Source organism: Cervus elaphus, chromosome 30 (genome assembly GCF_910594005.1).
Source record: "Cervus elaphus chromosome 30, mCerEla1.1, whole genome shotgun sequence".
Lineage (NCBI taxonomy): Eukaryota > Metazoa > Chordata > Mammalia > Artiodactyla > Cervidae > Cervus > Cervus elaphus.
The window spans coordinates 24,558,291-24,573,393 of NC_057844.1; the positions used below are offsets into that span (position 1 = coordinate 24,558,291).

A 15,103-nucleotide genomic window follows, 5' to 3' on the forward strand; every position below is an offset into this window, starting at 1 on the left:
TTTGGTCTAGTTCTGTGAAAAATACCGTTGGTAGCTTGATAGGGATTGCATTGAATCTATAGACTGCTTTGGGTAGAATAGCCATTTTGACAATATTGATTCTTCCAATCCATGAACACGGTATGTTTCTCCATCTGTTTGTGTCCTCTTTGATTTCTTTCATCAGTGTTTTATAGTTTTCTATGTATAGGTCCTTTGTTTCTTTAGGTAGATATACTCCTAAGTATTTTATTCTTTTTGTTGCAATGGTGAATGGTATTGTTTCCTTAATTTCTCTTTCTGTTTTTTCATTGTTAGTATATAGGAATGCAAGGGATTTCTGTGTGTTAATTTTATATCCTGCAACTTTACTATATTCATTGATTAGCTCTAGTAATTTTCTGGTAGAGTCTTTAGGGTTTTCTATATAGAGGATCATGTCATCTGCAAACAGTGAGAGTTTTACTTCTTCTTTTCCTATCTGGATTCCTTTTACTTCTTTTTCTGCTCTGATTGCTGTGGCCAGAACTTCCAACACTATGTTGAATAGTAGTGGTGAGAGTGGGCACCCTTGTCTTGTTCCTGATTTCAGGGGAAATGCCTTCAATTTTTCACCACTGAGGGTGATGCTTGCTGTGGGTTTGTCATATATAGCTTTTATTATGTTGAGGTATGTTCCTTCTATTCCTGCTTTTTGGAGAGTTTTAATCATAAATGAGTGTTGAATTTTGTCAAAGGCTTTCTCTGCATCTATTGAGATAATCATATGGTTTTTATCTTTCAATTTGTTAATGTGGTGTATTACATTGATTGATTTGCGGATATTAAAGAATCCTTGCATTCCTGGGATAAAGCCCACTTGGTCATGGTGTATGATTTTTTTAATATGTTGTTGGATTCTGTTTGCTAGAATTTTGTTAAGGATTTTTGCATCTATGTTCATCAGTGATATTGGCCTGTAGTTTTCTTTTTTTGTGGCATCTTTGTCTGGTTTTGGAATTAGGGTGATGGTGGCCTCATAGAATGAGTTTGGAAGCTTACCTTCATCTGCAATTTTCTGGAAGAGTTTGAGTAAGATAGGTGTTAGCTCTTCTCTAAATTTTTGGTAGAATTCAGCTGTGAAGCCATCTGGTCCTGGGCTTTTGTTTGCTGGAAGATTTTTGATGACAGTTTCGATTTCCTTGCTTGTGATGGGTCTGTTAAGATCTTCTATTTCTTCCTGGTTCAGTTTTGGAAAGTTATACTTTCCTAAGAATTTGTCCATTTCATCCAAGTTGTCCATTTTATTGGCATAGAGCTGCTGGTAGTAGTCTCTTATGATCCTTTGTATTTCAGTGTTGTCTGTTGTGATCTCTCCATTTTCATTTCTAATTTTGTTAATTTGGTTCTTCTCTCTTTGTTTCTTAATGAGTCTTGCTAATGGTTTGTCAATTTTGTTTATTTTTTCAAAAAACCAGCTTTTAGCTTTGTTGATTTTTGCTATGGTCTCTTTAGTTTCTTTTGCATTTATTTCTGCCCTGATTTTTAAGATTTCTTTCCTTCTGCTAACTCTGGGGTTCTTCATTTCTTCCTTCTCTAATTGCTTTAGGTGTAGAGTTAGGTTATTTATTTGGTTTTTTTCTTGTTTCTTGATGTAAGCCTGTAATGCTATGAACCTTCCCCTTAGCACTGCTTTTACAGTGTCCCATAGGTTTTGGTTTGTTGTGTTTTCATTTTCATTCATTTCTATACATATTTTGATTTCTTTTTTGATTTCTTCTATGATTTGTTGGTTATTCAGAAGCGTGTTATTTAGCCTCCATATGTTTGAAGTTTTAACAATTTTTTTCCTGTAATTGAGATCTAATCTTACTGCACTGTGGTCAGAAAAGATGACTGGAATGATTTCAATTTTTTTGAATTTTCCAAGACCAGATTTATGGCCCAGGATGTGATCTATTCTGGAGAATGTTCCGTGTGCACTTGAGAAAAAGGTGAAGTTGATTGTTTTGGGGTGAAATGTCCTATAGATATCAATTAGGTCTAGCTGGTCCATTGTGTCATTTAAGGTTTGTGTTTCCTTGTTAATTTTCTGTTTAGTTGATCTATCCATAGTTGTGAGTGGGGTATTAAAGTCTCCCACTATTATTGTGTTACTATTAATTTCCTCTTTCATACTCGTTAGCGTTTGCCGTACATATTGCGGTGCTCCTATGTTGGGTGCATATATATTTATAATTGTTATATCTTCTTCTTTGATTGATCCTTTGATCATTATGTAGTGTCCTTCTTTGTCTCTTTTCACATCCTTTATTTGAAAGTCTATTTTATCTGATATGAGTATTGCGACTCCTGCTTTCTTTTGGTCTCCGTTTGCATGAAATATTTTTTTCCAGCCCTTCACTTTTAGTCTGTATGTGTCTCTTGTTTTGAGGTGGGTCTCTTGTAGACAGCATATATAGGGGTCTTGTTTTTGTATCCATTCAGCCAATCTTTGTCTTTTGGTTGGGGCATTCAACCCATTTACATTTAGGGTAATTATTGATAGGTGTGGTCCCGTTGCCATTTACTTTGTTGTTTTGGGTTCACGTTTATACAACCTTTCTGCATTTCCTGTCTAGAGAAGGTCCTTTAGCATTTGTTGAAGAGCTGGTTTGGTGGTGCTGAATTCTCTCAGCTTTTGCTTATCTGTAAAGCTTTTGAATTCTCCTTCATATCTGAATGAGAACCTTGCTGGATACAGTAATCTAGGTTGTAGGTTATTCTCTTTCATTACTTTCAGTACGTCCTGCCATTCCCTTCTGGCCTGGAGGGTTTCTATTGATAGGTCAGCTGTTATCCTTATGGGAATCCCTTTGTGTGTTATTTGTTGTTTCTCCCTTGCTGCTTTTAATATTTGTTCTTTGTGTTTGATCTTTGTTAATTTGATTAATATGTGTCTTGGGGTGTTTCGCCTTGGGTTTATCCTGTTTGGGACTCTCTGGGTTTCTTGGATTTGGGTGGCTATTTCCTTCCCCATTTTAGGGAAGTTTTCAGCTATTATCTCCTCGAGTATTTTCTCATGGCCTTTCTTTTTGTCTTCTTCTTCTGGAACTCCTATGATTCGAATGTTGGGGCGTTTCACAGTGTCCCAGAGGTCCCTGAGGTTGTCCTCATTTCTTTTGATCCTTTTTTCTTTTTTCCTCTCTGCTTCATTTATTTCCACCATTTTATCTTCTACCTCACTCATCCTATCTTCTGCCTCCGTTATTCTACTCTTGGTTCCCTCCAAAGTGTTTTTGATCTCATTCATTGCATTATTCATTTTTAATTGACTCTTTTTTATTTCTTCTAGGTCTTTATTAAACAGTTCTTGAATCTTTTCAATCTTTGTTTCCAGGCTATTTATCTGTAACTCCATTTTGTTTTCAAGATTTTGGATCATTTTTATTATCATTATTCTAAATTCTTTTTCAGGTAGATTCCCTATCTCCTCCTCTTTTGTTTGACTTGGTGGGCATTTTTCATGTTCCTTCACCTGTTGGGTATTTCTTTGCCTTTTCATCTTGTTTAGATTGCTGTATCTGGAGTGGGCTTTCTGTATTCTGGAGGTCTGTGGTTCCTTTTTATTGTGGAGGATTAACCCAGTGGGTGGGGTTAGACGATTGGCTGGTCAAGATTTCTTGGTTAGGGGAGCTTGCGTCAGTGTTCTGGTGTGTGGAACTTGATTTCTTCTCTTTGGAGAGCAATGGAGTGCCCAGTAATGAGTTTTGAGATGGGTCTATGTGTTAGGTGTGACCTTGGGCAGCCTGTATGTTGATGTTCAGGGCTATGTTCCTGCGTTGCTGGAGAATTTGCGTGGTATGTCTTACTCTAAAACTTATTGGCTCTTGGGTGGTGGTTGGTTTCAGTGTAGTTATGGAGGCTTTTGGACAGTCACTTATTACTTAAAGTTCCATGTAGTCAGGAGTTTTCTGGTGTTCTCAGGTTTTGGGCTTAAGTCTCCTGCCTCTGGATTTCAGTTTTATTCTTCCTGTAGTCTCAGGACTTCTCCAACTATACAGCCCTGATAAGAAAACTTCTAGGTTAATGGCTAAAAGATTCTCCCCCATTAGGGACACCCAGAGAGGTTCACAGAGTTACATGAAGAAGAGGAGAGGGAGGAGGGAGATAGAGATGAACAGGAGGAGAAAAAGGGGGACTCAAGAGGAGAGAGACAGATCTACGCAGCTGTCTGTTCCCAGAGTGTTCTCCGTAGCCCAGTCACCTACAAGGATTCACAGAATTGGATTGGGAAGAGAAGGGGAAAGGAGGAAATAGAGGTGTTCTGAGGTAGAAAACAGAGAGTCAAGATTGGGAGAGAATAATCTTCGGTTTAAAAATAGGGCTTCTCTTTTTTTTTTTTTTGTAAGGTTATAGTGTATTGAAAATGAAAATTAAGGAGTAGTAGAGGAGTACTAGAGAACTTTAAAAGAAATAAGAGAAAAAGAAAAATAGAAAATAGAAGAGAAAAAGGAAAGGAAAAAAAGAAAGAAAAAGAAAAAAAAAAAAAGAAAAAAAAAATTTTTTTTTTTCCTCCCCCTAATTAAAAAATCGTAAAAGTCTGTGGAAATGAAAGTTAAGGAGTAATGGGGGAGTAATAGGGGATTTTAAAGGAAAATAAAAGAGAAGAAAGAAAAAAGAAAAAAAAGATAAAAAATTAAAAAAAAATAAAAAATAAAAAAAAGAGAAAAAAGTAAAATTATATCTAGGAGTTTCTCTGGAGCTGTTGCGGTCAGTGTGGGTTCGGCTCAGTTTCAGATAGCTCCTCGTTCCAGCTTACGCTTCTCGATATATATAGGCCCCTCCGGTGTAGTCAGTGTTTCCTAGAGGGATTTTAATCTGTTGCACCAGTCCCTTCTGAAGCGGTTCCCTTTGTTTATTTGGCTTCTGTTTGCCGGTCTCTTCAGAGCCTCATTTCCGCCCTGACACAGGCGGGCGGAGGTGGACTCTTACTCAGGTAGCTAGTTCCGTCGCTCTGCGGGGCAGGGAGGGGCTTGCGCTGCAGGAAGAGGCTGGCGCTGTGGGGACAGGCTTGCGCCGCAGGGATGGGCTGGGGCTGCCGGGAGGGGTTGACGCTGCTTTCTCCGTCTGCGCTGCTCAGGCTCCCGGCTGTTCTATATGGAGCGCGGCCCGCGCTGCGCGAGGTTCCAGCCCTCGGGTGTTCCACAAAAGCGCGGAAGGAAAAGCTGCGCCCCCTCTCTGTGCCTTCCCCGTCAGAGCGGTCCAGGCAGCCAGGGGCTTGGTGGGCGCACTCTACCCAGGTGTGGCGCGCCCACTCCCTTCCGCGGACCCAGTCTCAGTTTCCGCTGGCGCCAGTCGGCCGCGCGCGCCTTCCGCCCTCCGCGTCCCCAGCCCCAGTCCCCGCCCGCGCCGGTCGGGTGCCTGCGCCCTGTGTCTCGCCGCGACCTTCCCCTCCCCCCTGCCTCCTGCCTCCGGCGGGGCTGGGCCGGTCCGCAGCCTGCGAGCTCCTCTCTGGACCCTCTCGGTCTGTTTGTTCTGCGAACGGCCGGCAGTGTGTTCCGGCCGGTTAATTTACTCTCTCTCTTTTGGTCTCCCACAGTTCAAGTTGGCAACTCACAGAAGCTCCCTCTGATTGTCCTCAGGGCACTCGGCCCGGACCCTACCCCAAGCAATGCCGCCTAAGAGCTCCCGGGACGGATCTCCGTCCTTAGCTCTTTTGTCTCACTTTTTATCTTTTCTATTTTGTCCTACCTCCTTTTGAAGACAACGGGCTGCTTTTCTGGGCGCCTGATGACCTCAGCTAGCGATCCGAAGTTGTTTTGCGGAGTTTGCTCTGCGTTCAGTTATTCTTTTGATGAATTTGTAGGAGAGAAAGTGGTCTCCCCGTCCTACTCCTCCGCCATCTTGGCTCCTCCTCTGACTTTTTGCTTTTTTAATGGGAATTTTGTGCTTCATAATTTTGCTCACCAATTTCACTCTTTCCCTGACCCTTTTCCCGCTGGCAACTACTTGTTCCTACTCTCTGTATCTATGACTCTGTTTCTATTTTGTTATGTTTGCTAATTTGTTTTGTTTTGATTTTCTTCTGTGAAAATCTTCAGTTATTCTTCTTGAGAAATGTAAAATAAAATACGTAGTTCTTCATTCTGTGTTTCCAGTCTTGGTTTAAGAGTTCTCCCCAACCCTTTGGCTATACAACTAGTTTTGAAATTCTTTTCTAAATGTTGTTACTTTTTCTTTATATATTTAAATAGTTTTCCCATCCCAAATTTATTGTTATGAAATGAGATGGGGATAATTTTGTTTTTTTGAGATAGAAAATGGTTTCAGTGCCACATAATAAATGAACCACTTTTTCCAATTGAATATAAATTTTACTTTTTCACATATCAAGTTACCATATAAGTGGTGGTGGTGGTTTAGTCACTAAGTCGTTTCTGACTCTTTATGACCGTGTGGACTATAGCCCTCCAGGCTCCACTGTCCATGGGATTTCCCAGACAAAAATACTGGAGTGAGTTGCCATTTCCTTCTCCATATATAATAAGAAGTAATAATGGTTAAAAAGCTATTCAGCTAATCTGTACTTGTTGCTGTATTCTTGGATCATGGTCTTCCTTTCATAATTTTTGAAATTCTTGGATATATATTCCTCCTTATTAACTAATAAAATAGTTTTATCAAGTTATAAATAAAAAAGATTCTGAACAAAATGATGGTGTTTAGTTGCTAAGTAGTGTCCAACTCTTGGGACCCCATGAACTGTAGCCCATAGGATTTTCCAGGCAAGAATGCTGGAGTGAGTTGCCACTTCTTTTTCCAGGGGATCTTCCTGATCCAGGGATTGAACCTGGATCTCCTGCTCTGCAGACAGATTCTTTACCAACTGAGCTACCAGAGAAGGCCCTGAACAAAATGCACATATTTATTTTGAGACAATTGACACAATTAAGATATTAGGTCTTCCTATTTAGAACATAATATTTTCATCATATTTTGGATGTTATTTTATGCTGTGTGATGTTTTATCATTTCTTCTTATATATTTTATTTATTTTTTCTTTAATATTTTCATAAGCACAGTATATTTTGCCACAATTTATAATAGCTACTTTTTCATTCTATATTTAATCAGTTCTGTTTATAACTGTATTTCTAATATAGAGAAAAACATGGATTTTTTTTTAATATATTAAGATATATGTGGTATCTTATATCTTAACTTTATTATTTTCAGTTCAGTTCAGTTCAGTTGCTCAGTTGTGTCTGACTCTTTGCGACCCCTGAACTGCAGCACGCCAGGCTTCCCTGTCCATCACCAACTCTTGGACTTTACTCAAACTCATGACCATTGAATTGGTGATGCTATCCAACCATCTCATCCTCTGTCGTTGCCTTCTCCTCCCACTTTCAATCTTTCCCAGCATCAGGATCTTTTCCAATGAGTCAGTTCTTCACACCAGGTGCCCAAAGTATTGGAGTTTCAGCTTCAGCATCTGTCCTTCCAATGAATATTCAGGACTCATTTCCTTTAGGATGGACTGGTTGGAACTCCTTGCAGGCCGAGACTCTCACGAGTCTTCTCCAACATCACAGTTCAAAAGCATCAATTCTTCAGTGCTCAGCTTTCTTTATAGTCCAACTCTCACATCTATACATGACTACTGGAAAAACCATAGCCTTGACTAGACGGACCTTTGTTGGCAATGTAATGTCTTTGCTGTTTAATATGCTGTCTAGATTGGTCATAACTTCTCTTCCAAGAAGCAAGCATCTTTTAATTTCATGGCTGCAGTCACCATCTGCAGTGATTTTGGAGCCCAAAAGATAAAGTCTGTCACTGTTTCCATTGTTTCCCCATCTATTTTCCATGAACTGATGGAACAGATGCCATGATCTTAGTTTTCTGAATGTTGAGTTTTTAAGCCAACTTTTTCACTCTCCTCTTTCACTTTCATCAAGAGGCTCTTTAGTTTTTTGCTTCCTGCTATAAGTGCGTTGTCATCTGCATATCTGAGGTTATTGATATTTCCCCTGGCAATCTTGATTCCAGTTTGTGTTTCATACAGCCCAGCGTTTCTCATGATGTACTCTGCATATAAGTTGAATAAGCAGGGTGACAATATACAGCCTTGACGTACTCCCTTCCCTATTTGGAACCAGTCCGTTGTTCCATGTCCAGTTCTAACTGTTGCTTCCTGACCTGCATATGATTTCTCAAAAGGCAGGTCAGGTGGTCTGGTATTCCCATCTTTTTAAGAATTTTCAGTGGTTTGTTGTGATTCACACAATTAAAGGCTTTGGCATCAACTTTATTCATTCATTCATATAACAACCACTTGACTTTTGTGCAAGTTCATGTTTGAGTGTATATATATATATATGCATATGTGCATGTTTATGAAAATTTCTCAAGTTCTCAATAAATTATGTTTAATTAGTTTTTAAAATATAACTCTAAGTTGAAACTCCCTTACGTTGGTTTGAATTAGAAGGTCAGTCTGGGTGATTAAGAGAGATAAATTTGATATTCATAAGTCTGAGTTTTAAAAAATATAGATTTTAGTACATTAGATAAAAACATTAAAGCTAAGAGCAAGATGAAGCTAAAGATTCCAACAAATTTTTGTTGAGGTACTTGAAAAAATTATCATAAAATTTCAATTATTTTACTATCAATAAGGGTACAAAAAAAGGTTTTTGAATCATAGAAATTTCATGTTACAGCAATGACCTCTCTCATATAATAGAGATATTAAAGGACTTTTGCAAGATAATATAACTAATCCAGAGTAAAGCCCGATTAGAATATTGGTCTATTTGGTCTTAATAGTTGAGGATATACCAATTACTATTATATAAGAAAATTTCTTTTCCTCTGTTTATACAACCCAGTTTAATGAATGCTGCATGTAAAGGAATGAATTCTCTTAAACTGGATGAATGTCACTCCAGGATGAATTTTTCTCTAGAAATGTATACTTCAGCATTAAATAGTTCAAAAATGTATGTGTCAGTGACAAAGAGACATTTCTATATTTGGGCAAAATGTCACACTCTAGATTTTAAAGTATATGCCTCAGACTGGTGCCAAGTCAGTTCAATGAAAAGCATTGGGTTGAATTTGAGGAAAATAATCAGTTTATGAGTTAATAGTTAATCAGTTAAACTGATTGTTAATTGCTCAATCGTGTCTGACTCATTGCAACCCCATGGACTGTAGCCGCCAGCCTCCTCTGTCCATAGGATTCTCCAAGCAAGAATACTGGAGTGGGTTGCCATTCCCTTCTCCAGGAGATCTTTCCAACTCAGGGATCAAACCTAGGGTCCTGCATTGCAGGCACATTCTTTACCATCTGAGCATTAATGTGTGTTATTTAGCTTATGTGTAGGTCAGTCATTCTGAAAACTATGTGACATGAAAATGATTCAGCTAATAATGTAACTAATGTTATGGTAAGATTGAGAAAAAGACATTGAAGAAGTATTCATAAATCTTAGAAAAAAAGCCAAAGCAAACTTCCAGCTATATAGTGTAATAAACAGGGATATGAGTTTGCTTTCCAGATCCTCTTTTAATTGCCTCTTCTTCTTAGTTGTAGATTTCTGGGTCAACAATATAATTCAATCAGTTGAAATTCGTTAAATGGGGAAGTGTGTCCCTTATAAGTAACATGAGTATAATTTCATACATGTATATTTGTGTGGGTATAATGCTTTTATCCAACCAGTCCATCCTAAAGGAGATCAGTCCTGGGTGATCATTGGAAGGACTGATGCTGAAACTGAAACTCCAGTACTTTGGCCACCTCATGCAATGAGTTGAGTCATTGGAAAAGACCCTGATGCTGTGAGGGATTTGGGGCAGGAGGAGAAGGGGACGACAGAGGATGAGATGGCTGGATGGCATCACCGACTCGATGGGCATGAGTTTGAGTAAACTCCGGGAGTTGGTGATGGACAGGGAGGCCTGGCGTGCTACGATTCATGGGGTCGCAAAGAGTTGGACACGACTGAGCGACTGAACTGAACTGAACTGAATACTTTTATGTCTATAGAGTTTATTTTGACTAACATAAATCAAGCATAGTGTAATTTTTATCTACATGGTTGTTCTTGTGATGTTCATTTCTGTCCTTAAATATGTCAAATTCGGAGGGAAAAAATAATATTCCTATCAAAGTCATTTTTAGGTAATAGTCCCTGAGCATCTATAGTGAACTACTTATTTTCCTGTTAGAAAATCTGCTGTTCACTTATGACATTGGAAGCACAAAAAGAAAGAGGGAGAGTTGCATACTGAAGATACTGAATAAAGCAAAGCATAGGATAAGGACAGAAAATAGACTTGGGAGTGAACCATGAAAGAAGGAGAAGCCCATTTTCTGCATTTTCTAAATGTTTCTGAGCTCCAATGCCTTATATTTTACACTTCTTTATTTTTTTTTCCATTTATTTTTATTAGTTGGAGGCTAATTACTTTACAATATTGTAGTATTTTTGCCATACATTGACCTGAATCAGCCATGAATTTACATGTGTTCTCCATGGCTGATCCCCCGATCCCCCCTCCCACCTCCCTCACCATCCCATCCCTCTGGGTCTTCCCAGTGCACCAGCCCTGAGCACTTGTCTCATACATCCAACCTGGGCTGGAGATCTGTTTCACCATTGATAGTATACTTGTTTCAATGCTGTTCTCTCTAAACATCCCACCCTCGCCTTCTCCCACAGACTCTCAAAGTCTGTTCTGTACATCTGTGTCTCTTTTTCTGTTTTGCATATAGGGTTATCATTACCATCTTTTTAAATTCCATATATATGTGTTAGTATACTGTATTGGTCTTTATCTTTCTGGCTTACTTCGCTGTGTATAATGGGCTCCAGTTTCATCCATCTCATTAGAACTGATTCAAATGAATTCTTTTTAATGGCTGAGTAATATTCCATGGTGTATATGTACCACAGCTTCCTTATCCATTTCATCTGCTGATGGGCATCTCGGTTGCTTCCATGTCCTGGCTATTATAAACAGTGCTGCAATGAACATTGGGGTACACGTGTCTCTTTCAGATCTGGTTTCCTTGGTGTGTATGCCCAGGAGTGAGATTGCTGGGTCATATGGCAGTTCTATTTCCAGTTTTTTAAGGAATCTCCACACTGTTCTCCATAGTGGCTGTACTAGTTTGCATTCCCACCAACAGTGTAAGAGGGTTCCCTTTTCTCTACACCCTTTCCAGCATTTATGGCTTGTAGACTTTCTTTAAATTTCTGTTGTTTAATTGCAAAGACTCTTGCAACTTCAGGGACAGTAGCCTGCCAGGATCCTCTGTTCATGGGATTTTTCAGGCAAGAATACTGGGGTGAGTTGCCATTTCCTTCTCCAGGGCATCTTCCCAACTCAGGGATCAAACCCGAGTCTCCTGCATTGGCAGGTAGATTCTTTACCACTGAGCCACCTGGGAAACCCTTAAACTTCTGAGTGTCAGGTAAATAGTAAAGTTGCTGGTCAACTGATAAATGCCTCTGCTAGTTGAGCTCAGTAAACAGGCATCTCTTTGCTGCCGTCTTCTCTGCTGCAATGTCACCATCTTCCAAGGCAAGAGGTCCTTTGAGATGGTACTCTCATCTTTCCTATGAAGTCAGTAAGAAGTGGCCTTTCCTTAACTTTTATTCTTTTTTTTTATTACGTAAGGTTTCCCAGTAACTTTTATTCTTGACCAGCTATTGGACAAAAGAGAGGAGAAGGGTCATTGGCCCTTATTTGATTAAGGGCTTCTCTGAAAATCCCTTTTTAGTCCTAGATTTTGCAAATATGCCATTAGAACGCTGCCATTCTGTAATGGAACTGTGAATTGTTTAGTTCAGTTTATGACTAGCTTTCCCTCGAGACAAGCAGACATTGTTGAAACTGAAACCCAAACTGAAAGATATGTCAGGGCATCTGGACTAGAGCTCCCTTGTCCTCTGATACCTTTGCTTTGAGTTGCTCCTATTCCACACATACATTTCCTCTCTCTGTCTCTCTTTCTCTCTCCTGCATCCTGGTCATGATCACAGTCTTTCCTTTTCCATTACTACAGCTCTAGCTTAGACTGCACTGGTTACCAGGCTCCCTCATCTACCTCCAGCCATTCTACTTTTCAATCTGATAATCAAAATATGCTACAGGGATATTAGCATGTAGGAATTACTCCATTATTCTCCTGGTTAAATTTTTCTATGACTCCACCAATGGCTATTTGAAAACCTCCCCTCATGTTGCACTAATCTGCATTCAGGCATTTTACAATTATTTATCTCTATGTTTTTTATCCCATACTCTAAAGAATTTGCTATGAACCCATCTTTCTTATTTTTTTTTTCTTGTTGTCATTTTCTGGTAACTTTTCTATGTTGCTAGTTCCAACCTATCTTAAGTATAAATTCCCTCTAAAATCCTTTTCTAATTCTACTTAGTAAAAATAATGTCTTCTGTAAATTAATTTCCCTATTGCTTTATTCATACTCTCTTTAGGGAATTTATTAAATATTTATGCCAAAATCACTTGTATAATATTATACTCTGTGTGTGTGTGTGTGTGTGTGTGTGTGTGCATTTATGTGTATGTACAACCATACTTTTAGGACTAAGGAAAGCAATTATATGATTATTTCCCTAGAAGCTTTCAGGCCTTAGACAAATGCAATATCCAACCCTGATAATAAATAAAACAATTCAAAATTATTGCTTAAAATGTTGAATGCCTTAAATAAGTAGATGGATAGAGTGATAAAGGACTAGAAATACCAAGTATAATTTACAGTGGGCATGAAAGTTGGTATCACTGTTTAAGAATATTATTCAATCCAGAAATTCCATTCCTAGGTACAAGACCAACAGACATGGCCAAAAATGTGCAAAGGAACCATATTCTTAATAGCCACACACGGGAAACCACACAGATATCATCAAAAATAGATTGATAAATGAGTTGTGTCATTTTCAAAAATCAAAACCTTATGCAGAATTGACATAACAAAAATGATTGCTACTAATAGAGAAAGCTAAACATAAGAAGTGCATACTTTGATTTGTTATATAGAGTTAGAAAGTATGTGAAAGTAATCTGTGGTGATGGCGGTTAGATTTGTGATTGTGAAATGGAATGACTGAGAAAGGACAAGAGGGAGGTTCTTGGGATGCAGACACTTCCAGATTTTTGTCTATGTGTGTCACACAAGCACGTTCACATTTTAAAAAGGTATCAAGCTGTACACTGTGCATCTTACTGTTTGTATGTATGAAAGTGAAAGGGAAAGTCGCTCCGTTGTGTCTGACTCTTTGCGATCCCATGGACTCTAGGCCAGAATACTGGAGTGGGTGGCCTTTCGCTTCTCCAGGGGATCTTCCCAACCCAGGGATCTAATGTATGCTATACCTCAAAAACAAGTTCAAAATTAATAATGATTGCAATGAATCAAAATATTGAATATTTTATATTGAATAAAAGAAAAATCCATGGGCCCATGAGTAATACTCAGTAATTAAAAGGAGAAGAGGTCCAAATTGTACATATAAAAGAATGGAAGTAAGCAAACTCCGAAGAGATGATAGAATAAGAAAGCCCTCAATTATCAAACACCACATAATAACCCATGTAGGTGCATAATTAATACTCAATAACAGGCAATCATTTAAATGTTTTTGTTTTATTGTTATTTTCAATGCAATGCTTACCTTCTGGGATCTAGATAAACAATCATGTGTGCCTGCTGGGCTGCGTGATCAGAGTCCCAGCAGACTGTATATATGTATTTTGTGTGTTTTGTTTGAATATAGCTGGTGAAAGTGTTTTTTTTAGAAGAAGCAGTGATTTGCAGTGGGTGTATTTTTTTTTTTTTTTGGCTATTTTATTCTATTCTTGACCAAAGCTCTCAGTGGTTTTTTATGGATAATTGTCCCACTAACTTAAAGGGTGGGGTGGGAGATATACTTAAGTTGTCTTCTAAAAAATTAAATACTGTATATGTTAATATACATATATACACACACACACAGAATGTGCATCTTATGAAATAAACATATCTAAAATGACCAGATGAATTAAAAGCATATGAGTTTAATTATTCTCTTGTAAAGTTTACAGTCTACTTAAAAGTAGCGCAACTGAAGTTTCATATGACTTTCGTTTGTTTCTCAATTGTTTTCTTTTTATCCTTTTGTGGTTTTCATTGTATTTGACCAATATCCCATTTTAATGTGATTTTTATGTCATCACTGTTTCTTCTCTGCCTGTTTAACTTGTCCTTATGTAGCATGTATTTTCACAGAGACCTCTATGACTTTGTGGCAGCAGGAAGAAATATTAAACCAAAAAATTGTCAAGCAGAAGGGTGTAGTGCAGTACATATAGGTCTGGGTATCAGACAGATGGGCCTGGGTCTAACAGCAGGATACCCGCTTACTCACCAGGAGAGCATGTCTATAAAAATATGAATAATGAATAGTGAGAGTAAGTGTTTTTGCTGTTCAGTTGCTAAGTTGAATCCTACTTTTTGCAACCCCATGGAGTGCAGCATCCCAGGCTTCCTTGACCTTCACTATCTCCCAGAGTTTGCTCAGACTCATGTCCTTTGAGTCGGTGATGCCATCCAACCATCTCATCCTCTGTCGCCCCCTTCTCCTCCTGACCTCCATCTTTCCCAGAATCAGGTTGTTTTCCAATGAGTCAGCTCTTTGCATCAGGTGGCCAAAGTAGTGGAGCTTCAGCTTCAGCATCAGTCCTTCCAATGAATGTTCGGGGCTGATTTCCTTCAGGATTGACTACTTTGATCTCTTGGCAGTCCACAGAACTCTCACGAGATTTAGGCCTATTAAATAGTGCCTATTAAATTGTTTTTGTCTTTACCGTCCCTAGAGAATAGCACAAAGGAAATTGTTTGTAAGCGCATTGGTGACCTGATTCATTGGGAAGCATTTTTTTTTCTAATAAACAGCAATGTTAGCAAGGGAACATCTCTTGTCATCTGGAACATACACTGTAAAGGGACAGATGAAAAGAGAAAGCTGAGAGGGTACCTCTCTTATGTTCGGCTGCCACCTTTAATCATAGGTTGGATCTTAAGGCTGCAGAAGATAAAACACAAACAAGCCAAAAACCTGAGTGAGGAATTTAAAAAC

The 15,103-nt window shown here is 38.6% G+C and overlaps 1 protein-coding gene across 3 annotated transcripts in view; it reads left to right on the plus strand.

The window, feature by feature from the left end:
* TRPC4 (transient receptor potential cation channel subfamily C member 4) overlaps positions 1-15,103 on the plus strand; it is a 200,032-nt gene that overhangs the window by 81,661 nt on the left and 103,268 nt on the right. The window lies entirely within an intron of this gene.